The sequence below is a fragment of the Mytilus galloprovincialis genome, chromosome 8, assembly GCF_965363235.1.
Source record: "Mytilus galloprovincialis chromosome 8, xbMytGall1.hap1.1, whole genome shotgun sequence".
NCBI classification, from domain to species: Eukaryota; Metazoa; Mollusca; class Bivalvia; order Mytilida; family Mytilidae; genus Mytilus; species Mytilus galloprovincialis.
In genome coordinates this window covers 36,935,970-36,961,239 of record NC_134845.1, presented here as the reverse complement: position 1 = coordinate 36,961,239, position 25,270 = coordinate 36,935,970, and the positions used below count along the sequence as shown (strand labels likewise).

General features: G+C 31.8%; 1 long non-coding RNA gene across 1 annotated transcript; it reads left to right on the top strand.

Moving 5' to 3' along the window:
• The first annotated feature begins 8,844 nt into the window (after positions 1 to 8,844).
• On the top strand, positions 8,845 to 12,554 carry LOC143043270 (uncharacterized). The gene is made up of 3 exons (XR_012968283.1): positions 8,845 to 8,981; positions 10,948 to 11,003; positions 12,425 to 12,554. It is a non-coding gene; the product is annotated as an uncharacterized LOC143043270 (long non-coding RNA).
• The last annotated feature ends 12,716 nt before the right edge of the window (positions 12,555 to 25,270 follow it).

Genomic DNA, 25,270 nt, shown 5'->3' with positions numbered 1-25,270 from the left:
GATTTAGTAATGGCATTGGTTACACTATAATGTATAAAATATCATGTTACGTTTTACATTATAAGTTTGTCACAGAAAAATAAGCTATGAAATATTTGAAGTCTTTCACGGCAAAGCTCCGAACAATTTCATTTTTTTTTGTAAATCCTATTAATACGCGTACGGTTTTCGGTAGGATTTGTGTTGCTATTGTTGAACGTGTGGACATGTAACGCAACAAATAAGGTGAATTGTGTAAGTCGATTTACAAAAATTCTTCCACACGAAAAAGAAAATAGCCAAAACGTATCAAAACATGTATTTGTATAAAGAAACCATCTTTGATTGATTGCCAATGAGAGAACTATTCACTACACACAAAATGAAGTAGATATAGGCAACTATAGATCACCGTACGGACTCAGTAATGACCAAAACCCTTATCCGTATATAATAGTACGCTTGTAGGCTATAAACGGATCCGAAATTACAGAATGTCAAAAAATTAAAACGAAGAAAACAAACAGTATGAATAATGTAATAAACAATAATGTTGAAATTAACGAAACACTTACATGATAGACAGTATATGACAATGACTGAATCACAAACTTCTGACTTGAGACAGGTACCTATACCAGTACAGGCGGAGTTAATGAAATATTAAATAATATACCATAACACATATAATATATGCATTGAAATCCGTGAAATCACAACATATACAGATATATAGAACGAGTAACTATGTAATATTTCTAACGTATATTAACTAACGTAACCCTTTTCATTATAAAAGAATGCTTTATATAAGTTGCAGAAAATACGTTTGCGAATTAATATTTAATTGTTTAAGAAGACTGTGGCTGGAAAAAAATGGTTAGAAGTGTAGTGTAGATAGCTAAAAACTCATAACTGTTCAATCTGCTGAGTATTACCTTTAAGTAGCAATGGGTTACCCAAATCCTACTGTATCTGGTATAGGGATAGGCGGTAATAAGGCATTATTCAAAAGAGCCGTCGTCTTCTCACGAACAATTTACACTCTAATCAGATGATAACACAATATACTTTATCATTTCATTTTTAATCCATGTAAAACTAGATAACAACTTTAACGGTGACATTTCGAAAGATTTGTTGTGACAAAAGAGAAATAACTCATTTCAAGTTTTATGCATTAATGAATATAAAAACAGATAAATACATATTTGTACAAATTACATCAGTTTGTTGAATGTTTTAGAAAATGTGATAACTATTTCAAATGGAAGAATTGTTTTTACTTTCGGATAATATGATTTCTTCTGTTGTCATAGAGGCATAGGGAATGAATGCCTTTACTGGTTACCACTTATATGTTTCACTTGTAGTTGCTGAAGTCCTGTGTCTTTTCCTCAACTGCGATTTCTCCTCGATTGTGACTTACCGAAGGGAACACAGCAGACATCACTAGTAGCAGTATAGAGCACTGCATGATTATACGAGTTAATCTTCGGTTGTTGTAGTTTTTTCAGTTTTTGGTTGCCCTTTTTACATATGTTTATCTTTTTTTAATTGCAAGAATATATAATGAGCTACTTGCATGGTATTTATTAGCGTTCTCGTTTTGTGTTTTTTAGCGCTCTTTGGAATATCGTTGTTATATCAATTAGTACTTTTTTTCACAATTTTTGAATTACAGTATATCGTTCAAATTAGTCCATGAAGTTTGCCATTATCGAGCTCTCTATTCAACCACAGAACTGTCCGCCGGAACCTCTCAAAATTAAACCGCTTGTTAACGTCATTCTATGACCTATAAACATTCATATTTGGTCCTTTTGTAGTTAAAACTGTAGTCGAATCATAAGCAATCATGGGACATCTATTCATTTATCAATTTTCAGACCGTTTGAAAATTTGAAAGCTTTTTATGTAGACATTTCATTTGGCTAGAGATAAAGTTTACAAGAATGTGTTTGAATAAAATTTATTATTAACTTATTATTATTTGGTTAGTAATTTTGTTCTTTCGATTGCTGAGCATCAATACTGTACTTCCATTGCTTAACACTGATTTATCTAAGAACATTGTAATGCATTACCTTGCCTACTGTGCATGCATACTCTATGAAGATAATGGTACTTTCGGTGTTTTTTTTAATTCATCTCTAGTCAAGCAATTTCAAAAATACATGGTCCGGTCATGTAATGCGACTGTAATACACGTGTAAAGTTTAGCAAGCTATTCCTCCAGGTTTAAGCTAACATTTTCTATAAGAAAATGCCCGTACCAAGTCAGAAAAATGACAGTTGTTATCCATTCGTTTGATGTGTTTGAGCTTTTGATTTGTTCCATTTAATTAAGGACTTTCCTGATATATATTTAAACACCCATACACGCATAATTGTAATATACATGTACTTCAACTTCTAATATAAAAAAAGGAGGGGAATATGACTGCCACATATTCGCCTTAGTGTCCTAAATATGAACGCAAGCCTTCAGCAATGAGAACAATACATACTGTATAATAAGGACCTCGACATGAAAAATATGAAACAATTCAAACGAGAAAACAAACGTTTCAACTTATACCAAAACAATTTTATAAGAATAAATATATCAGAATAGAACAAACCACAACCTCGGACATGTTCGTAAATAATGCAGCGGAGTTAAGTATGTTTCCGAGTGCTTATACCTCTCCTAACCTGAGACGGTGGTAAACAAAACTAATTGTAAATAATCAGTTGTTAATGGTATATATCAAAAGATTTGTATAAAGCACAAATCTACTCGATAGAAACAGTAGACACACATCACCGAAATAAGAGTAATCGCAGTTATTGAAATCATGTTCAAAACCAGTTACAACTAATAAGTATAAATCATAATCTCTAAGACAGACTAGAGTATCAATCAGTACAGATCATACGGATGTTAGTCAAAAATAATCGGAGAAACGCACTACTATGGCAATCAAAAATGTAAGCCATATTATGGTAGCGACAGAATGCAAGTTCCTGATTTATCACATAGTTTACGTTATTTAACCTTTCTATAATATAAGGAAACAATTAGCTACATCCTGTTTAAAAAAATTGGTATGGAGCCAATTGACAAGTTATTACACACTGATTCCTAAAATAAAGGTTACTAGTAATTTTTATTCTGGTTTTAAGATTTGACTTCCGTTAATCGTATGACAACTACATGTTACATAAAACATAGCATTGGTTTTTAAAATGTGTTGACTTACCTCTAGAAATTGACTATAATCATAGTCGAGAACAAAACTTTTATAACAGAGATATTATTTTGGCAGTGTTCAAAATTGTAAACCAGGTATCTATTTATAACAACTGAGTCACTACCACTGCTTGTGAATGTTTCCTTCTGGAAGATATCATAAGTCTATTTGTGTCCCTTGGTTAATTGTAGATTGCAGTACTGTTTGGGTAACGAGTTCTACCAACGTCCACAAATATCGAAGTTGTAAGGGACAATAGTAGATAGATTATACGATTAATAAGAACAATTATTATTAACAGTACAAATTTTACTGCACAAGATATATATTGGGACAAAAAAAAATGTCTTTTCAATGATGATCGAGGCAAAACTGTTAAAAAAAAGTCAATAAACCGTATTCATGTAAATAAAAAATTCCAAAAAATTAATAAAAAACATTCAAATGTTAACCAGTTCCGGTGACACAATTTTTACATATAAGCTGATTAAAGAATAATTTCAAAACATGTCGTAACCATAATATATTTCTTAACCTATGTATTATTTAAATTTTTGCACTTTGCACAATACATATTGCAGAGTTTTCATTGTTGTGGATTTTTGACATTTTAAACAAACGTTGTAAACATGTTGAAACAATATAAAATTCCTGTAGTAACTTTTATGTACGAACCAGCTGTTTCTATCGCACTGAATGTATATATAGTTGTCCTGCATCATGCTCATCTTCAGCCTCAATATAATCGTCAAAGTGAATAGTTAAAATCAAGCTTGATAGACAGACATGAAGTTATTCGGAATCATAGTCCTTGTTGCTCTATTGATGGTGGCATCAATTACAATGCCAGTTGGTAAGTAGAATGATAACAGTAACAATGATTAAATCATGTGCCTCAAATTGTCTCTATTTGTATTGCTATTTCAATATTTTTGTTGTTGCAAATAAAAAAAAACCTATTTTTTAAGTATGTCCTTAAACTAACAAAGTAAGTACAAATTTGCGATTAGATATATAATATTGACGGTCAAATGAATTAAGAACATATCAGAATAAACATATAAATGCAAAAATACTACAACAGTAATGTATTATTAGGGCAACTGTTAGATTTATATACGTACTTAAGTCCCTTTTCAATGGTTTTAACGAATTGGTATTTGAACTCTTTTTTTTTCAAGACTTTATTTTTTGCTTAATTGCTTAATTTGCTTAGTCTTTATATTCTCTATGTTGCGTTTTGTGAACTGTTGTTTGTATTTTCGGGTTTTCGGTTTCTTTTGCAATGGCAGTATCAGTTGGTTTTCGACTAATGAATTTGAATTTCCCATTGGTATTTTTCGTTGCAAAATTTATATATATATATAAAATAACCAAACTTATCCAATCACCACAATTCAATTTTTAATATGATACATCCGTAGAAGTTTATTTTCCGCATTTAAAAACTAATTCCAAAGTTTATACACAGAAAACACAACGAATCGCTTCTGATTGTAGACCCAATATATTCATTGATAAAAAAATCTAATAATTTCAGCTGCCTCTGGAAGATATAGGAAGAGTCATAGAGGGTATAAAGGAAGCCATTCTAGTGGAGGACATTCTGGCGGAGGGGTAAGTGGAAAATTTTAGAATTTATTATTTGATTGATAAGGAAAACTGTTTTTCAATGTATTGAATATTCCTGCTCTTATATTCTGTAAACATATATCAGTTTTTTTTTTTTTTTTAAGACTTGAAATACCTTTATTGAAAATCACCTGAATACAATTTTCCTTGTGTAACCCAGGGAAGAATACACAAGGGGCCCTGTGTTTACAATGATCCAACGTCCAGGGATAAACGGTGGACTCTTATAAAAAAAAATCTATTTTATATTTTTTCCATACATAAGTTATACATTCATATTAATTACACAGATTGAGTTTGCGTATAAATTATTCACAATATTCTACCAGTAAATAAAATGCATCAAAAGTCCCCCAAAACACACTATAATCTACACAATAATTTACCTTTACTTATATAACTGACATTTTATTTTTTGTACTTTTAACACCTGGATTACATTGTTATGTGTCGGTCAATGATTTTATAGGTCACATGCTCGACCTTGTAAATGCGTGTATTGTATATTTCTATAGTTGGATGTATTATTATGTTCTAAAAAGAAAAGGAAAGTAAGTACAAATTATTACGTCACTTACTAATGTATAAGATTTATTATAAGTTTTATTTCAGCTGCAAAATTTTCATTTTTAGATGATAATGATTTGTCCATAGATTCAATTAAACTGCTCAGTTCCCGTTTTGCATATGCTATCAATTGACTGGAAGTAAAACTTTTAGACTGATATTTGATTATATTCCTACATTTCCAAATAATCCATTTAACTGTATTCATAATCGTATTAGTTATGACATTGTACTTTTTGTTGTAATCGTACATTCCTAGTATGATAAGTTCTTCGCTCAATGGAATATATACAGTGTTATTAAGTACATTATATGTTTTAAGCGCATCAAAAATGTGTTCCCAAACAACCATTATAATGTTACAGCTGTGAAAAAGGTGTGTGAGAGTTTCGTTTTCAGTTTTACAAAAATGGCATTTGCCATTATTTGATTTGCCGATTCTAAATAGTTTTTGCTCCGTATAGATAATGTTATGAACAATTTTCCAGCTAATTTGATTTGCTTTCCTAGAGGACATACTTTTATTTAAATTTATCCAGATCTTTTTCCACGGTAATTCCGAATTATACTGAATATTCCATTTTATTTGACAGTTTGGAACTATATCTAAATTTAACGAATATTGGATTAATTTCAAAGATATCTCACTTGGGATTACTACTTTATTCTGTTTATCGTAAAATTCAAATGTATTTTTAATGTAATAACCATTTTTGGGGGGTTCTGGATCAACGTGGACGTTTTTTAGTCTGTCCTTGAACAATTTTGGAATAGCTAATTTCAGCCTTGTCCATTCCGAGATCCAGTTTCTCTTATCTTTAAGAGTATTGTATATAAAGTTTAAACATATATCATTGTTGTCAGTGACTGGTTGATAAAGATTATTTTGATAACATATCATGTGATATCTTTATTCTATAAGATATGAAAAGGGTTAAAATTGGTCAATTAGCATTTTGCTTACTTGGTAATATGTGCATTTCAATACCATGAATGATACCCGTGACTTTGAAGACCGCCAAGTGACATAAAACCAGCAAACATATTATATGCCACATGGTAATCATGGAATATTGCTTTTTTTCTAAGAATTTTCATTTCTGTATACGTAGTTATTCACAATAACTTTTAGATTGATAGCATATTCTGTTCTGACATATTACATACTGGATTTTTTTTTATACGACCAACAAATATTGAACCAAACTTTGCCGGTTTTGGCATAGTTTATGTGGTATTCAATTTGCGGAATGAAATCAATAGAAAGACTGAGCTTAAACGTAACATATTAGTCAATACACAAAGATATCACAAAAATGTTTTTTTTTAAATAATGGAAAAGCGTTTTGTTTCTGACTTATGCAGCGGTTATGTCATAAAATGCGTGGTAAAGGAAACTTGAATTCCCGCTTCAAAATGTAAACACGTAAAATATCAAGAGCATAATAATGCAATGGACGTTAATTAGAAAATGTAATACATAAATATCGATTTCCAAGATAAATTCAAAAAGGTGGAAATCCATAAAACTGACAAAATCAAACACTAGACCTTATCAATTAGCAGACCCAATAGAAGACAACTGTTATTTTCATGATTCAGTACAGGCATTTTCCGGAGAAAATAGTGGGTTAAACTTGGTTTTATAGCTAGCGAAACATCCCACTTATATTCCAGTTGTTTATAGTAATTATAACAAAATCCGATAAGCAATAAACACAGACATCATTGGTTAAAATTAAAATAATTGGGATCCCGAGTCAAAAATGTCTAACGTACATGATATATCACAAAAAAATAACACACGTGACTAAAATATATACCCTTATATTTTACAGCACAGTGGACATGGTGGTAAATATCACGGCTATCCTAGAACTGGAGGAAGCTACCGGTATAGAGGGTGAAACTTGGTTAACAGGAATAGTTTGTTCTAATTTGAAATGAATAAAACATATGCCTGATAATACATGTAATATTGTTCATTACCGAGAGCCGTAATGCACAGGAAATATCTATGAATAAGAACATAGGGTTTACAGTTACTAAAAAAAAAACTCAGTGTTAAAACGAAAAAATTAATTTAGTAATGGCATTGGTTACAGTTTAATGTATTTAATAACATGTTACGTTTTACATTATAAGTTCGTCACAGACAAATGATCTATGGAATGTCTGAAGTCTTTCACGGCAAAGCTCCGAACAATTTCGGTTTTGTGTGTAAATCCTATTACTACGGTTTTCGGTAGGATTTGTGTTGCTCAGTCTATTGTTGAACGTGTGGACATGTAACGCAACAAATAAGTTGAATTGTTTAAGATGATTTACAAAAATTCTTTCACACGAACAAGAATCAAAAAGAAATTTTAAATGAGGAGATTCTTGTCCACTTTTTTGGCTCAAGATTTTTTACTTGCCTAATGGCATATAGTGAAGAACAGAGGAGAACTTGATAGCGCAAATTACATAAAAGGTATCAAAGGTACCAGGATTATAATTTAGTACGCCAGACGCGCGTTTGGTCTACATCAGACTAATCAGTGACGCTCATATCAAAATATTATAAAGCCATAAAACATAAAACATAGTGATAGGAAACGAAATTTAGATTACTATGCTTAGTTCTGTGAAAGAGGGACAAAACTTTCCAAAGGGACATTAAAACTCATTAGGCGAAGATTAACTGACAACGTCATAGCCAAAATAGAGAAGTAAAGTAACCAACAAAAAGATAATACTACGCAAATTAGTTTTATGGGAGGATAAACACATTTTGCTCCACATGTGGAACCTGTGATGTTTCTCATTTCAGTTAGTAACGTTCTGTTTCTTGTTTTTACAAGACAAGAAGAATCGGATTATAAAGGGACAACGATCAAAAGGGTCATATCGACAATTCATACTACAAAAAAGAACCAGTTGCAATTACAATCTTAGACAATTAGGTTGACTGGTTTCCCGTTTTTTTTATTTGTTAATGCAGATAACCGTGCTATGAAAGAGGGTCAAAGATACCAGAGGATATTCAAACTCATAGATCAAAAACATTTTCTTAGTAATATATAATGTTTCATATATTTTTGTATATACATTCAACTTCACGTAACAACCAAATAGCAACATTCCAGACGCCACGTGCACTTTTAACAGAGTAATATGGACTGTTGTACTTGATGACTACATATTACTCCACAAGGTAGCTTGTACGAACAGTATTTTAAATATAAACAGCAGTGCAAGGTGCATTGAGAATGCAAAGCATGATTTGTTTATTTACTTAGCATAAAATACATTAACTTATTTGTTTTTTTTTTATAAATGTCCGGTTGTGCGAATTGTAATGAATTAATTATGTAATTACATATGTTATATATGTATATTAATATGTAAACAAATATGTATAAGGATCTAAATATGACATTTTTCATTCACATACATTTTAAGCCCGATAAGTGCAAACATAAAAGTGAAGTGTTAAAAGATAGCCTTTGCGTATAGACATGAAGGTAGTCGGAATCATACTCCTCGTTGCTACGTTGATGTTGGCCTCTATTACATCTTCAGCTGGTAAGTACAAAACGCAGCAAATATGGTTAAAATGCTACGTTTACTATTTTTTTGAAATAATTGGTAATTTTTGACATTTGTATTTACACATAGTACCTTTATCCTTTTCAGGAGAATTGTCATGTTAAATATCAGTCCCACAGATCACACTCAAATATTTCAATTATCATTACCTCAATTCTTTTGTTTTATATGTTTAATAGAGATAGGCTTGTCGCAGATTTTGTGCTTTCAATGGAAAAGACGACGGATGCCACACATGGAGCAAGTTTTGATTACGTTCTGGATTACCTCAGATAATTTCTAGCTTTTTGTCTGGCCCTGTCGTTCGTTCAGTTTTTATTTTCTATGTTGTGTTTGTAGAATGTTTTAGTATTTATTTATTGATGTCTTCACCTCTCTTTTACAGCGACAGCTCAGAAAAGTGTTTCTTAAAGTTACCAATGAAACTTTTTTTTTTAACTCATATGTGTTTTTATCATAATATTTAAAAGGTTTTGGTCGCAAATTTAGCTTGGCTTCTTTATGGTCAATTTGTTGTAAAATGCTGTTTTTTTTATTGTTTTGTTTTTTTGTTTATGCAAAAGTGTGAACTACTTTTTATCGATGAATGAACGTTTCTGAAATGTACAAATTCAATAATTTCATCTTTTGTTCATTGATACATCTGCATTGTCGCGTTCTAAGTCAATAAACACAAAGCTGGGATAACAATATCTAAGGTTAGTCTGACATCAGAAGATATCAAATCAAACAAGCAATTACAAATTCAAATATACAGTAGGTATGCCCTTTTTTTTTATTTTAGTTAATTTATATATTTGTTTCGGAGTTAAACCTGTCTCTGGTGTGATTTTTTATGCGTTGAAGACATATTGGTGACCTTGGGCTGTTGTCTGCTCTTTATTTTTTTTATTTTCTTTTTTACGTGGATAATATATTTTATTGCACTCTATTGCTGTTAACAATATACTTAGTGTACGGCATTGCACTAAGTATCCCTGATATATTAGTTATTAGGTATCCAGGGAGAATATCTAATAAAAAGTAAATTGATGTTACATTACAATATTACAATATTTTAAATGATTTCATGTTTACCAGGGAATTTCACTTCCGTCTGCTCTTTATTAGAGTTGTTGACGTTCTCTCATTTACACGTTCCCAATTCCCTTCTCATTTCTAAACATGAAAAGGTCAAACATATTCGTATTTTTTGGACAAAATAAATAGTAATTTTTATTGTTTAAACATTGTTAAACTTGTTTGATGTACTTAAGTATTATTTTGTGCCCAAATTTTTTTTCAAATGCATTTTTTTATAATGTAAATGTAAGTAAAAAAATACAACAACCAGACCTATTCATTCTCCACAAAATTTCTTATTAGTAGTTCATACTTCCATGAAATGATGTCACACGATTTGTGCTAAATAAAATTGTGTTCGGAAAGCAAACGAATTATCTATCGTAATGTACTCCATGATAATGAAAAAGATTCATTAATTAATATGAAGTTATTTACTGGTCACTGGTTAGTCTTGTGTGGACGAAACGCACGTCTGACGTTTTAAATTCTAAACATGATACCTTTTGTTAGCTATTATTCATGGGTTTCTCTGTCGTATATTTTCTCCCATTTATTTGTATTGTGATCCTGTCATGTAATGTTGTCATTTTAATGTTATATTTAACATTGCCATTAAAGCGGGAGGTTCAGCATGCCACAAAACCAGGTTCAACCCACCATTTTATTTTCTTAAATTTCCTGTACCAAGTCTTGAAAATGGCTACTGTTAAAATGATAGTTCGTTTCTGTGTGTGTTACATTTTAATGTTGTGTTTCTGTTGTGTCGTAGTTTTTCCTCTTATATATGATGCGTTTCCCTCAGTTTTAGGATTTGTTTTTTTCTCAATCGATTTATGAATTTCGAACAGCGGTATACTACTGTTGCCTTTATTTACAGATGCTTACATGTATGGAGGATATAACAGAGGATATAGGAGATATAATAATGGAGGGGTAAGCGGAATTTTATTTCAGTATCTTATATAGTTCAATATTGAAGAAAACCTGTCTTACATGATAAATCATTTTGGATATAAATCATTTTACAAAGTAACGATTTTTATCTTTAGAATAAACAAATGTGTCGTTGGAAAAATGCATATTTTTGAAAAACCTGGTAAATTATAAAATATGACAGACCAAACCTATTATTCTTGGTGTTGCATTGATGAGAATAATACAATTTGGAGAAGGTTCAGTAAAACCCCTTTTTGGCCCAAAAATTAGGCAGTTTTACAAAATTGTGAACTTGTAATCTTTTAGCTATTTATTGGAAAGTAGAAGGCCTCTGCTACATAAATATGGGCTGTTTTTGACAATACAATGCACATATATCGTGTATTAGCATCATAAAGTCATGCTGAATTACTGAAATATTTTTCTACAATTTTTGCATTTTAGTTAAATTTTAGACAGTTTCCGTCTTAAATGAAAGTGGCCGCATTCGTGTTCATTCATAATATTGAAATGTAAGTTGTATTTGATGATTATATATAACATATTTAAAGGTTAAGAATGAACACGGATGCGCCCACTTTCATTTTTGACAAAAACCATCTGAAAAGTGACGTTTTTTGGCCAATTGATAGATTTTTCATATTAAAGCTTGACTCTGAGCGTTTTTAATGACTGAATCTGTTCACATCTTTCACATAAACTAATCGAATCAATTGAAATAGATAGGCACTTTAGTGTTTAAAAAGTGTACAAAATCTCTCGTTAGATAAAACTGAAATTTGAGGCCAAAGTCGGTCCTTACCGGACCTACTCCTTTGGTTTGTGTATAGTTTGCAAAACACGAAAAACCTTTTTCGGATAACAAGTTTTACAGGACATGATTTTTTGTAATTAATTTCATTGGCTAAATATTTAGGATCCTTCAAACACACTAAATATGACATTGTAAAAATAAAACCGCTATGTGTGTGTTTATTTTTAATACCATATTGATACAGTCAATCAATAAGCTATGATTTTAAGAATATTAAATTCAGTTTAGAAAAAGACAGACACATCAAACCTTAACAATAACTATAAACAAATCAACAGTTCAAGTTTAGTCTGAGAGTTGAAATATTTTTCTGTATAGACAATGATAGTTACAAAACACATATATCGTTCTGGGATAATATACGCAGGAAATATATATCTTAACAGGTACAGGATATCGTAAATATATATATTAAAGAATTCGTTATTTAGATATAGGAAAGATGTGGTATGAGTGCCAATGAGACAACTCTCCATATAAATAGCAATTTATAAAAGTAAACCATTAAAGGTCAATGTACGGCCAAAAATGATCAATTAATACATTTCAATCAGTGGACACAATTCTCCAAATAAACCTTTAAATTTAATTCATTTTTTTTTAGTATGGAAATTATGGTCGTAAAAATTACGGCTACCCTTCATATGGTGGAGGTTACGGATATGGAAGATGATACTTAAAAAAAAAGGGATCAGTTTCTGAGTATTTGAAATAAATAAAATGATTTTTTTGTATGTAATGTATAACTGTTATCTTTTTAAATACAGCTAATGTTTGGTATTATACTTAGTTATGTAAAAGTAAAACCGACTAAGATTGGATGTTGGATGTGAACTGATTGATAATTTAGTTCAATATGCATGATTGTTCTCGTTTGAATTGTTTTACATTGTCATTTCGGGGCCCCATTCTTGTGACCCATAGTTGTTAATTTTTGTGTCATTTTGGTCATTTGTGGTGAGTTGTTTCATTGGCATTCATACCACATCTTCATTTTTTATAAGAGTTACAAAAAGAAAGGTTTTTAGCACTGATATTTCTCAAGATACAATTGATAAATTTCTTTTGCATCCATATACATAAACTGATCTTAAATACCAGGATTGAAATTTTGTATTTGCGCCAAACGTGCGTTTCTTCTACAAGACTCACCAGTGTCGCTCGAATAAATAAGTTTTGCCAAATAAGCAATGATTATCTATTCCTGAGGTAGAAAGCCTTAGTATAAACAAAAATCAAAGTTTTGTTAACAGTTAATTGATTATTATGACCACATTAATGACAATTCATTTCAACACAGAAGTGTTGACTACGGGTCGGTGATACACTTGGGGAATAAAAACTCCATCAGCAGTGTCACCGACCCAGTGGTTGTAAATTAACTCATAATATATACCAGGATTGAAATTTTGTATTTGCGCCAGACACTTTTATCTACTAAAGACTCATCAGTGAAGCTCGAAACAAAAAAGTTAAAAAGATCACATAAAGTACAAAGTTGAAGTTGATGTTATTTGTATAGGTGTTTGCTGATTTTGGTCATGATTCGAAATGCAAAACAATACAGAAACAGGTCCGCAATGAATGGTGCATAATAAGTCCCCATTGTATTAAGCTAGGTTCACACTGCCGATCAGATCAACTCGATCAAGCCCGATCTAGCCAAATTACGTGATCGGGAGACTGGTCTGACTCAATCGACAAGAATGTTCGGGATAGTCTACCTTGCTCGTCATCGATCTGACTTTCTACCCGAAAGTTTTTGACATGTCAAAAACATTCGAGTAAGGATCGAGAAGCAATTCACTCGAGAAGAGATCGAGAATTCGTCGAGTAGCGGTCGAATTGATCGGGAAATGATCGTGTAGAGATAGAGTTTGGTCGGAATACAAAAATTTTACCGATCAGTACTCGATCATTTCGACCTTTGCTCGACTGATGCATGATCATTTCCAGATTAACTCGACCATTGCCCGATCGCTTCCAGATCACTGCGACTTGTATAATTATTTTATCCCAGACCAACTCGACCAATACCCGATCACTTCGCGATCACATTCGACCACTCTTCGATCTCTTTTCGGCCATATACGAGAACACATGACTGTTACACGATCCTCTAAAAGTGTGTGCAGGATCTGATTAACTCTCATAACTTTGCTTCTGCAAATATATATTTTTAACTGTACAAAAATTCCTCCTTGTACAGTACGTGTCTTTACTTTTGCAAGGAAAGGTAACATTTTGCAAGAGAGGCAAAAGACACCAAAGGAACAATCAAACCGACATAGCCATAGCGAAAAACGGTAACCGACGAGAAGACAAACAGCAGTCCAAATAATATAGAAAACTAAAAACTTTGCAACACGTAACCCAACAAAACCTTGGATGATCTCAGATGTTCCGAAAGGGTTGGAAATCCTGCAATTTTGGCACCGGCGGATTTTTCAAATGTTAAAGTAATTGTGCAATAATATTCATTGTTAGACTGCTTATGACTAAGTTATCTTTCAAAGTATTTTCCGTTTGTCCAGAAATGTTTGTAGCATAGAAAAAGAAGATGGGGTACAATTGCCAATTAGACAGCTCTTCATAGAACACCAAATGACACATAAATTTTCAATAACAACTATAGTTCACCTTACAGTAATTTTTTTTCATTCGAATTTTTGACATAATTTCACACAAAAATGAGAAGAAACACAAATATTTTTTTCATTTGGTGCGAATTTCTATCTAACAGTAACGATACAGACTATTCAGCGAGCACACGTTTTAATTATTTGTTTCTAACATACTTTTGCAAGTTTGCATAAACTTTCACAAACTATATACTCGCTGCAAATGCGTCTACAGTTTGGCGTTCGGTGTTTGTTAGTTCAAACGATGCATTTCTTTTTAACTTTAACATTAAATCAATTATCTAAACGTGTTCTTGCTTGTCATAACTCAAAAACTTGTCTAAAATGTCTCAAAATTTCAACCCCCCCTAACCAAACGATTCATTTGTTTCTACTTATGTAACGTTTAACGACTATAACAAACGGCACACAACGCTTACCAAACTTTGGTTAGAAAGAAATGCACTCTTGCTCTCTTGATAGATATATGTAAAGTTGAAAACTGTTTCAGAAAAGGTATCACACCAGGGGATCGCAATTGTACTATGAGTCAAATTTTTGCGAAATATGTGCCATCTTTGCCCTCTTTTTGCAATATTTTTTGGCAAATACATACAGGTTGTTGCCATACAGCTAAAAGAAAATAAATATCTTTAACCATTCAACTACTGGATATCAAATCTATGAAAAACACTGATTGCATACTTATGCTCCTATATTTGACAAACAGTACGCTTTATTTGTAAGAAAGCAAGGAAATGGTGACAGTAAAGTTTATGTATATTGCTATCTAACATAAGTGCTAATCCAGTGACAAATCTCTTGTGGGGTCATTTCCAAAAAAAGCGATAAAACTACCATTACATATCAGTGTCCATTATGAGGAGGCATGAGAAGCATTGGGTTCCTCTTTGTTGAGTTAGTGCCAGTCTCTCATACTGCCCACATAGTGGTCGTCGTGACAGCCACTGTCTCACCTACACTTCTGGGCGTCCGTTGCTGTCTACACCATCTTGTTCCCCTTCTTTGCACTCTACAAGCTCTGTCACAGCTATTAACCTGTCTCTCTGAGCTCTTACCACCTTGCCCTATCTTCACTAGCGAAGGGTTACGATCCACTTCCTTCCTCTCGACGTGGAAAGGAGGGAAGTGGATCGTAAACCTTTGCTAGCAAAGATGAACCTTGTCCACAAATTCAATTGCTTTATTTCTATGTAGATATTTTAAATGTATGATTTTACTCGGACCATCTACTGAATATAACCAAATAAACGGAGAACGTGTCCATGGGACACCGATAATGCCCCAGCTAGCATATATAACGTCATCTTGAGACGTACGTGCGTACGGATGGACAAGGGTAACACTTAATGCCCATTTCGAAGCGGCGGGGAATAAAAAAAAATCGGACGTTTTTATACTAAAAATGTGCATATCTGACCAATTCCCGATTATCCCTACGATCAGGTCGATCTGGTCTGGTCTAGATCAGGCTGAGATCGTGAATAGTTGAATAGCTATTCGAGTGAAGATCGTGTAAAGATCGTGTAAAGATCGTGATTTGATCGGAATTATCGAATAAGTATTCATTTTGTTGTCGGGATGGATTCGTGATGGAGTCTTTAAGGAGTCGTGAATGGTCGAGTTAAGGTCGTGTACAGTCGGATGGCGGTCGGGGTAGAAGTCATAAACAGGCCCGATTAAGAATTTGGTTGAGCTTGGTCGTGGAAATTTGGACAATCGGGATCATCGAGTTGATCTGATAGGCAGTGTGAACCTAACTTTAGATAACATGATGATATACAGAATCACCAAAGCGAAAACAAGTGTTATCAAGAAATAAAAAAAAAAAAAAAAAAACGAAAGCAAAAAATCATGGTCAGTTATCGTATCAAAGCAGGTCCAAGTGACATATTTCGTTTGTTTGTTGTTACTAAAACATTACCTAAAAGAGTTCGAACATATATATTTGCATTCAGATTTTTAAACGCGCATTAAGTTAAGTGTGTGATTTTTGTCTTAAATTCATATGAAACGAGTGACTGGTGATAAATAGTTTTATCTAATTATTGAACCAATTGAATGCATGCATATTTAATAACTTGGTCCTATATAAACGATTTTATTATTTTTTACGCATTTATATCATGTTATCATCACAATGTTTTTCTCTCAGTCTGTTAATTTATGATGTGGAAATATGACAGCTAATCGATTGTCGTATTTTGAGGCCGTAGCTTACCTAGTGTCATCTAGGTAAACAATCAACAAAGACTCATGGATATTGAGCACGAGAATAACATGTACAATCAGATAATAGTTTATTTCTGTGCCAGATCTATGCGTATTTCGATCACCGAATTTTACTGAAAAAAGTCACGCTGAGTTCAATGCATACGGAAAACATTTCGGCGAATTGTTTACTGGAAGCAAACAATTAAAAAAAGGTAAATTTCTTCTTAATGTTGACAAATTATAAAATTTTCTTCAGAAAAAAGTAAATGAACATACGTTTAATAATAAAAACTAGCCATTAAGTTATAAAAATATATGCATATTTTTTTTACAAATTGATATTGATTCACTCATCAGATCTTTGAATCGGAAATACACACATGTATTATAGGACTTGGTGTTGGCTTGATTTGTTATCTTTTCTATATCGGATCGGGAATAGAACATCTATTCAATTAAGTAGTTGTGTGTGTTATTGTATAATTCCACACTGTCCAAAGATATAGGGGAGAGTTTAGGTTTCATAAAACATATCTAACCCCGCCGCATGTTTTTTTTTGCGCCTCTTCAAAGCCAGGAACGTCTAGCATTTTTAGTTTTGAATAAAGTTGAGAATAGAAATGGGCAACATGTCAAAGACAACAACCTGACCAAAAGGCAGATAACAGCCGAAGGCCCCCAATGGGTCTTTAATACAGCGAGAAAATCAGGCACCCAAAGGTGGACCTCAGCTGGGCCCTAAAAAAATGTGTACTGAAAATAGACGTAATACTAAACTCCAACATATATAAATGAACTAAAATATAAAACAACCCAACATACAGGTCTAACACTGGTCAGAGGCCCCGAACTTAGAACCGGTGCAAAAATGCGGTTTGAAGAAACATGTTTTGTGAAATCTCTACCCTCCCCTTTACCTCTAGTCGGTGTATGTTAAAGAAACACAAAGCAATACGAACAATAAAACTCAGTTTTAATAGTTCGACCACGTTGTTTTTAATATTTGGTTGAATTGTATTTTTTTGTAGTTTAGTGATGTGTCCATTTCGCAGACCTAACAAACATACTTTTTAAGGGCTATCTGAATCCCGCTTTCTGTGCAGGAATTTGTCATTCCTTTGAAGATCAAATGGTCGCCTTGTGCTGTTTTCTGCTCTTTTGTCGGGTTGTTGTCTCTATTATATGTTAAAATTTCTTTAATCATTTCCTTTATTTTTATTTAAAAATATATAAAGCTGCTTGCCGCAATACAGATGCGACCTTATTAAGAAATATCGTACCTTTGTAGGTCCTTTTAAAAAAGTGTTATCATGTTTATGAAATCCAAACAACTAGGAAATTGTTATTGGGAATTTTTAAATATCGACAATTAAAGCTAACACAGATTGATTGTCTCTTAATGACCATTGAAAATATCATGTAAATCTATCCCTGTATTTGCTTCAGTTTAAATTGCCTCTCTATCTATAACGAATTGAGGTTCAAAATACATAATACCTATATGGAGTTATTTTCTTTCAGAACGACAGTAAATTTTTTTTCAGAATCAACCCGGACGATACCATGTTTCAACGAAATATGCTCCAAGGCATAAACTAAGGACCTGTGTGAGGTCATTACTTTCCTTGATAAAAATGCAATCTATAATTTACTTCAAAATGTTATTCGTCTGATAGTTTTTTGTTGCCGATTTTATCAATCGATGATAGGTGTAAAAGAAACCGTCATTGCTCGCATTTTAATTTTAGAAACAAATAACGTGAAGTTTTGTTAATTTATCGCTACAATAAAGAAACATTCTCATATATGTGAGATGAATTTTAATGTAGACTTTCATAAAATAAAGCCAGATTTAACATATTCGTGTGTTAGATTTTGAAAATATTATTGAGTCACACTGAATAGGTTGATTGAGTTTTGGTTGCTTGCTTAACGTCCAGTGGCAAATATTTCATGCATGTTCAGGACGATACACACTAAACAGGAAATCATAATGTGACCTACATGTATTTATATTCGTCTTCGTGTCAGTTCTTAACTTTTTTAAATTTATGTATACCTTTTACTCTATCAGATGATCAACTAATAAGATAATCTTAATATATTCTATTGAATAACATTAACGTAACTCAGAAAAGGGTCGGGTGCTGAGGGTATATATTATATCCTGATTATCTGTAAATAAAATGTATTGATATTCAAAAGACAATCTTTCTGAAGTTTTTATTCGATTCAATTAAAATTGTTAGAAAAATAACCAGTTTTCCGCGATAGAAATGACATTACGAATAGAGTAAAAAAAAACATACTCCCTCCCCCTTTTCCATAAACTAAATGGTACAATAAATTACTTATCGGATGGTAACAATACATGTGTGTCTTACTTTATGCAGTTAAAGTAATATTATTATTGTGTATGGATAATGTTTTTTAAAAGGTTTATATCTAGATTAATTAGGGAGTTTTATTTCACATTCTAAATGAGCCGTAGGGCGTATTAAAACCTGAATGCATTAGAAAGGAATATCCCACTTTAGTGTTGTCGGTAAACTAAGATACTAAATTTTGCAAATTTTATAAAGAATAATATTTTTTGGCGGTATATAAGTCAGATAATGCATATATTAAGGTTTTTCTTGTCGTAGAACACACCTCGGGTGGTCAGGATTGCTCAAAGAAAGACCTCCCTACGGTCGGCCTTTCATTTGATCAATCCTGACACCCCTCGGTGTGTTCTACGACAAGAAAAGCCTTAAAATATGCATTATCTATAACATAATCATGCCATAAACGGGACATGATATGAAAAGTAAGTGTTCAACAAACAAATGGAAGTTTTTAACGACCTTGACTGGCTATACAGCACGGTCGGTAAATAAGTGTTCGCTCTATAGAGATGACTTATATAAGCCAATTTTAATGTCCTTCAAATTTAAATCTTTAAGACATGATCAATTCTAACAAGAAATGGAGCAAATCAAAGATTAGGGTGGTATGTATTAGAGACAGTAACTATAATCATTAAATAACTGTTTAAAATGTACCAAACACTTTAAAAACAAAAATAATCAATGAAATGGAATCAGGGCTTTAGTATGAGGGATATATATATATATATATTCTTTAATTCAAAATGATTGATTGTCTCTTATTGACCATTTAAATAGTTATCATGTAAATCTAGCTCTATATTTGCTTCAGCTTAAAGTGCCTCTCTACTTTATAACAAATTGAGGTTCAAAATACATAATCATGCCATAAACGGGACATGATATGAAAATTAAGTGTTCAACAAACAAATGACGACCTTGACTGGCTATACAGCCCTTGCATGGTCGGTAAGTAAGTGTTCGCTCTATAGAGATGACTTATAAAGGCCAATTTGAATGTTCTTCAAATTTAAATCTTTTAGACATAATCATTTCTAACAAGAAATGGAGCAATTCAAAGATTAGGGAGGTATGTGTTAGAGACAGTAACTATAATCAGTAAACAACTGGTTTCCTTATAAATGTACCAAACACTTTAAGAATGAATAGCCAATGAATTGGAATCCGATGAGGGAGATATATACATTGCTTAATTCAATTCTGAATTCAATAACACAATACACGTTGTTTTCATGTAAAAACAGAAAAAACGGCAACCGGACAGTTGCAATCCCATGGGACTAACAGCATCACCGAAGGTTTTAACCAAGAGGTAGTTATAACATTACCAGTACAAACGTTTTGCACCAGATGCGCATTTCGCAGTGTCTCAACTTAAAAACACTGAACACTCTTGAGTCAGCAAATGACAAACACGTTTGTTCTTCATCTGAAAGTTATAGTTACATTGCAAATTTTACAATATCTTAACAACAATTCTGTAAAAGCGGAATATTGGATGACAAGAAAACAGACATTTTCTTTCTTTCTTTCTTTCTTACATGAATAAATAAATAAATAAAGTAATGAATAATGTTTCATTTATTTCATATACAACTTCACGTATCAACCAAATAGCAACATTTCAGACGCCACTTTCAACAGAGTATAAAAGAACTGTTCTACTGGATGACTACCTTATAGTCCATCACGATAGCTTGTACGAACAGTATTGTAAATATAAACAAAAGTGTAAAGTGCAACGAGAATGCAACACATAATTATTCTATTTACATATCATTAATAACCTTAACTTATTATTTTTGTTCAAATGTCTGGTTGTGCGAATTGTATTGAATTTTAATTGTGTAATTACATATGTTATACATGTATATTAATATGTAAACACACGTATAATGATCAAATCATTTATATGAATATTAAGCCCATTAAATGCAAACATAAAAGTGAAGTGTTAAAAAACAGCATTCAATTATTGACATGAAGTTATTCAGAATCATAATATTTGTTGTGTCGTTGATTTTTGCCTCAATCACAACTCCAGTTGGTAAGTAGAAAACACAACAACTATTGTTAAATTGCTACGTTTTCTATTTTCTCGATGTATTGGTAATTTTCGACATTTGTATTTTCACATATATAATAACTTTCAAATGTATACTTTTCAGGCGAAATATCATGTTATAAAACAGTCCAATATCATACTCAAATATTTAAATTATTGTTATCACAATCCCGTTGTTTTTAATGTGCCATTGAGTTTGACGTCGCAGATTTTGTTCTTTAAATGCAAAATACGACGGATGCCACACATGGAGCAAACTCTGCTTATGTGCCAGATTATCTTATATCATTCCCAGATTTTGTCTGGCCCTGTTGTGTATTTTTGTATTTTTTCTATGTTGTTTTTTTGTAGACCGTTTTAGTATTTATTTCGTTAATATCTTCGCCTTTCTTTTACATCTAATGCTCAGAATGTGTTCCATCTAGTTACCTATGGAACTCTTTTCAACTCATATGTGTTTTTAACGTAATATTTGAAAGATTTTGGTCGCAGGTTTAGCTTGGCTTCTTTTTTGTCAATTTGTTGTAAAATGCTGTTTGTTTGCTGACCCACCCCCTTTCTTTGGAAAAGTGTTATATACCTATCATCGACGTATGATTGTGTAGTTTTTCTCCTTTTCCAAAATGTACAAATTTGACAAATTCATTTTTTGTTCATTAATAAAACAACCGTAGCGCGTGTTTAGTCAATGAACACAAAGCTGGAATAATAATATCTAATGTGTGTCTGACATCAGAACATATTAAATCAAACAAGCAATTAGAAATTCAATAGTAAAGCAAGTATGTTTTTTTTTTTAAATTTTAGTTAATTTATATATTTGTTTTGAAGTTAAGCATGACGTCCATTTTCACTGAACTATACTAGTACACATGTTTGTTTAGGGGCCAGATCAAGCCTGCTACCTTGTGTAAGAATTTCCGGATGCGTTGAAGACACATTGGTGGCCTTGGGCTGGTGTCTGCTCTTTAGTGGGGTTTTTAACGATGTCTCTTTTACACGTTCCAAATTTCCCTTCTCATTTTTAAACATAAATGGTCAAACATATTTGTAATTTTTTTGATAAAATAAATTATAATTTTTCGTTGTTTAAACTTGTTTGATGTACTTAAGCATTATTATGTGCCCAAGAATTTTTTCAAATGCATTTTTTCCCAAATTGTAAATGTATTTCCAAAAACTCAACAACTGGACACATTGATTCCTCTTTCGACAACATATCTTACTTTCATGAAAATAATTATTCAGCAAATGCACAATGTCCCCTTTGTTAATGTTTAATTAAATTGAACTCAAAAAGCAAGCGATGGAGTTATCGTATAGTAACAAAAGTTATCAAAGGTACCAGGAATTTAACTTAATACGCCAGACGCGCGTTTTGTCTTCATAAGACTCACCGGTGACGCTCAGATCAAAATAGTTATAAAGCCAAACAAATACAAAGTTGAAGAGCATTGAGGACCCTAAACTCAGAAAATTCTTAGTTTTTCGAAAAATTTTGGCAAACAGAAATTTATTAAAATGACCATATAATTGATATTCATGTCATTCGAAGTGCTGACTACTAGACTGGTGATACCCTCGGGGACAAAACATCCACCTGGATGATAAAATTAAACTCATTTATCAATATGATGTTACTTACAATAGCCAATGCAGGATTTCCCTTTAGAAGAGGATATATTAAGGCAACAGTAGTATACCGCTGTTCAAAACTCGTAAATCCATGGACAAAAAAAACCAGAGAAACTAAAAGATCTTATGGCAGAGGGGTAAGTATGTTTTGTTCGTATCTTTATAAGGTCAGGATTGAAAAAAACTGTTCTTTCGTGTTAATTAATTTTGTATATATATCAGCTTATTTAGACAGGAAATTGCCTTTTCTGATAAGAGACACAAGCATTTAACATAATCCTAATTTTTAGAAAGAACTAATATCTTGTTGGAAATATTAAAACAATATTAAAAAGCTGGTGAAATATAACAAGTGACAGACCAAAACTATTATTCTTGAAAAAAAAACCGAATCTGTTCTGTGTTCTCATTTTATTAATTGCATTGGATTAGTTATTAAGATAAGATTTTTCCAACAAAGTAATTACGACATAATGTAAAAGTAAAATATTTTTTGTATATCATATTGATACAGTTAATATAGGAGATATGTTATTTTAGAACGATACATTAATTTTATAAAAAGGCAGACACACGAAATCGTAAAAATAATTAGAAATAGACTAATAACTGATGTTAAGTTTGAGAGTGGTCATATTTTATCTTTAGAAACAATTAAAGATACATAACAAACATCATCATTCTGCAAGTATATGCACAGGAAATGTATTCTTACATGAAAAGGCTATCATAAACATATTCATTTAAAAGTTTGTTATATAGTAATGTATCGCTACAAGGCTAATTCAATACAAAATGTACGTCAAGTAATTTAACGACAGTGTATTTAGAGGAGGCAACAGGAGAATGCCTTAATATAAATCTTCTACCTAAAGGTGTAAAGTTGAATCGATGATAACCTCATTCAATCAAATTGATCTTAAAAATATTTCTTTTTATATCGACCAATCAATAATAAACCTTACGTTTTTACTAGAATAACGAAAAGTATGTGTTAGTTTAATCATCTAATTATCGTATCTCAAAAAGTCGATAAATGTGGCTTCAAGGTTAGGCATCATACATTAGTATTTGTCTAATTAAAGAAGGGATGGCTAAACATAGAATTGTAGATACATACAAATTTCATTTCCTGAAATAGACAATGGGAAATTGTCGAATAGAAACTTGAAATAAATATGACCGAATGAAACTTGTTATGTGTATAACTAAAATACATAAATAACTTTATAAGACATTTAAACATGATCAATTCATATATTTCAATCAATAGACATTTCTACAAACAAACTTTTATTTTTTTTTCAGGGTAAAAATTACGGTTATCTTGAAGGAGGTTACGTAGGTAGATCTGGATGATACTTAGAAAACATGGAACAATTTCTGAAATATTTGAAATAAATAAACTAATTTAGTTACTGAATTCATATACACAGCTTATATTTGGTACATTTGCATTATGAGAAAAAAGGTTTTTAGTTACTTAAAACCGGCTTAGAGTTGAAAAGAAAATTTTTTTAGCAATAATATTTCTTAAAATACAACAAAAGATCTCTTTTTTATCCAAAATATTTCTACTGTCGAAAATACAATATTTAAATTATAAGTTTTAATGACTTGAAAACCTAAAAAAAATAGAAAATCATTCTTCCGATGCAATGGACATACTAAGATGTGGTATGAGTGCCAATGAGGCAAATCTGCATCCATTGCACAATTTGTAAAAGTAAACCATTATAAGTCAAATTATAGTCGTTAACACGTAGCATTGGCACACACCTAACAGCAAGCTATAAAGGGTCCCAAAAATGGCTAGTGTATAACATTCAAACATGACAACTAAAGATTCTATTCTATACAAAAAAACATAGAAACACTTATAAACCGCAACAACAAAAAAATAGCTCAAACAGGGATAAAATCAATAAAAATGATCACCGTTACAATTATCATGTAAATAGATGATAAACTTTTGTATGGTCATTACATAGATTGCATTTCTTTCTAACCAAAGTTTTGTAAACGTTGTGTGGCGTCTGTTGTAGTTTTCTAAACGCTATACAAATAAAAACAAATACATCATTGTTTACTGACCCTGTTTGAACTTTCAATAATGCATGCACCTATTATTGGTTAACAGGTTTTTTGCAAACGTTGAAACAGATGCATTGTTTAATCAGGTTGAAGTTAAAGACAATGAAGCATTTGTACTACTAAACGATGAACGACAAACTCTAGACGCATTTTTAGCGAGTGCATAGTTTGTCAACGTTTATGTAAACTTTGCAAACGTATGTTAGAAACAAATAATCAAAACATGTGCGCGCTTAGTCGTTTGCATCGTTTGTGTTAGAAAGAAATGCACTCTAATTAATTGTTGCATAGGTTACATGTTACATGAAATGTGTGATTCACTGCCCCAGATTGACAATTATATTTTCACTTAAAATTACCCAAATTATACTTTCGCTTACCTACACATAATTGTCAATTTGACGTCACAT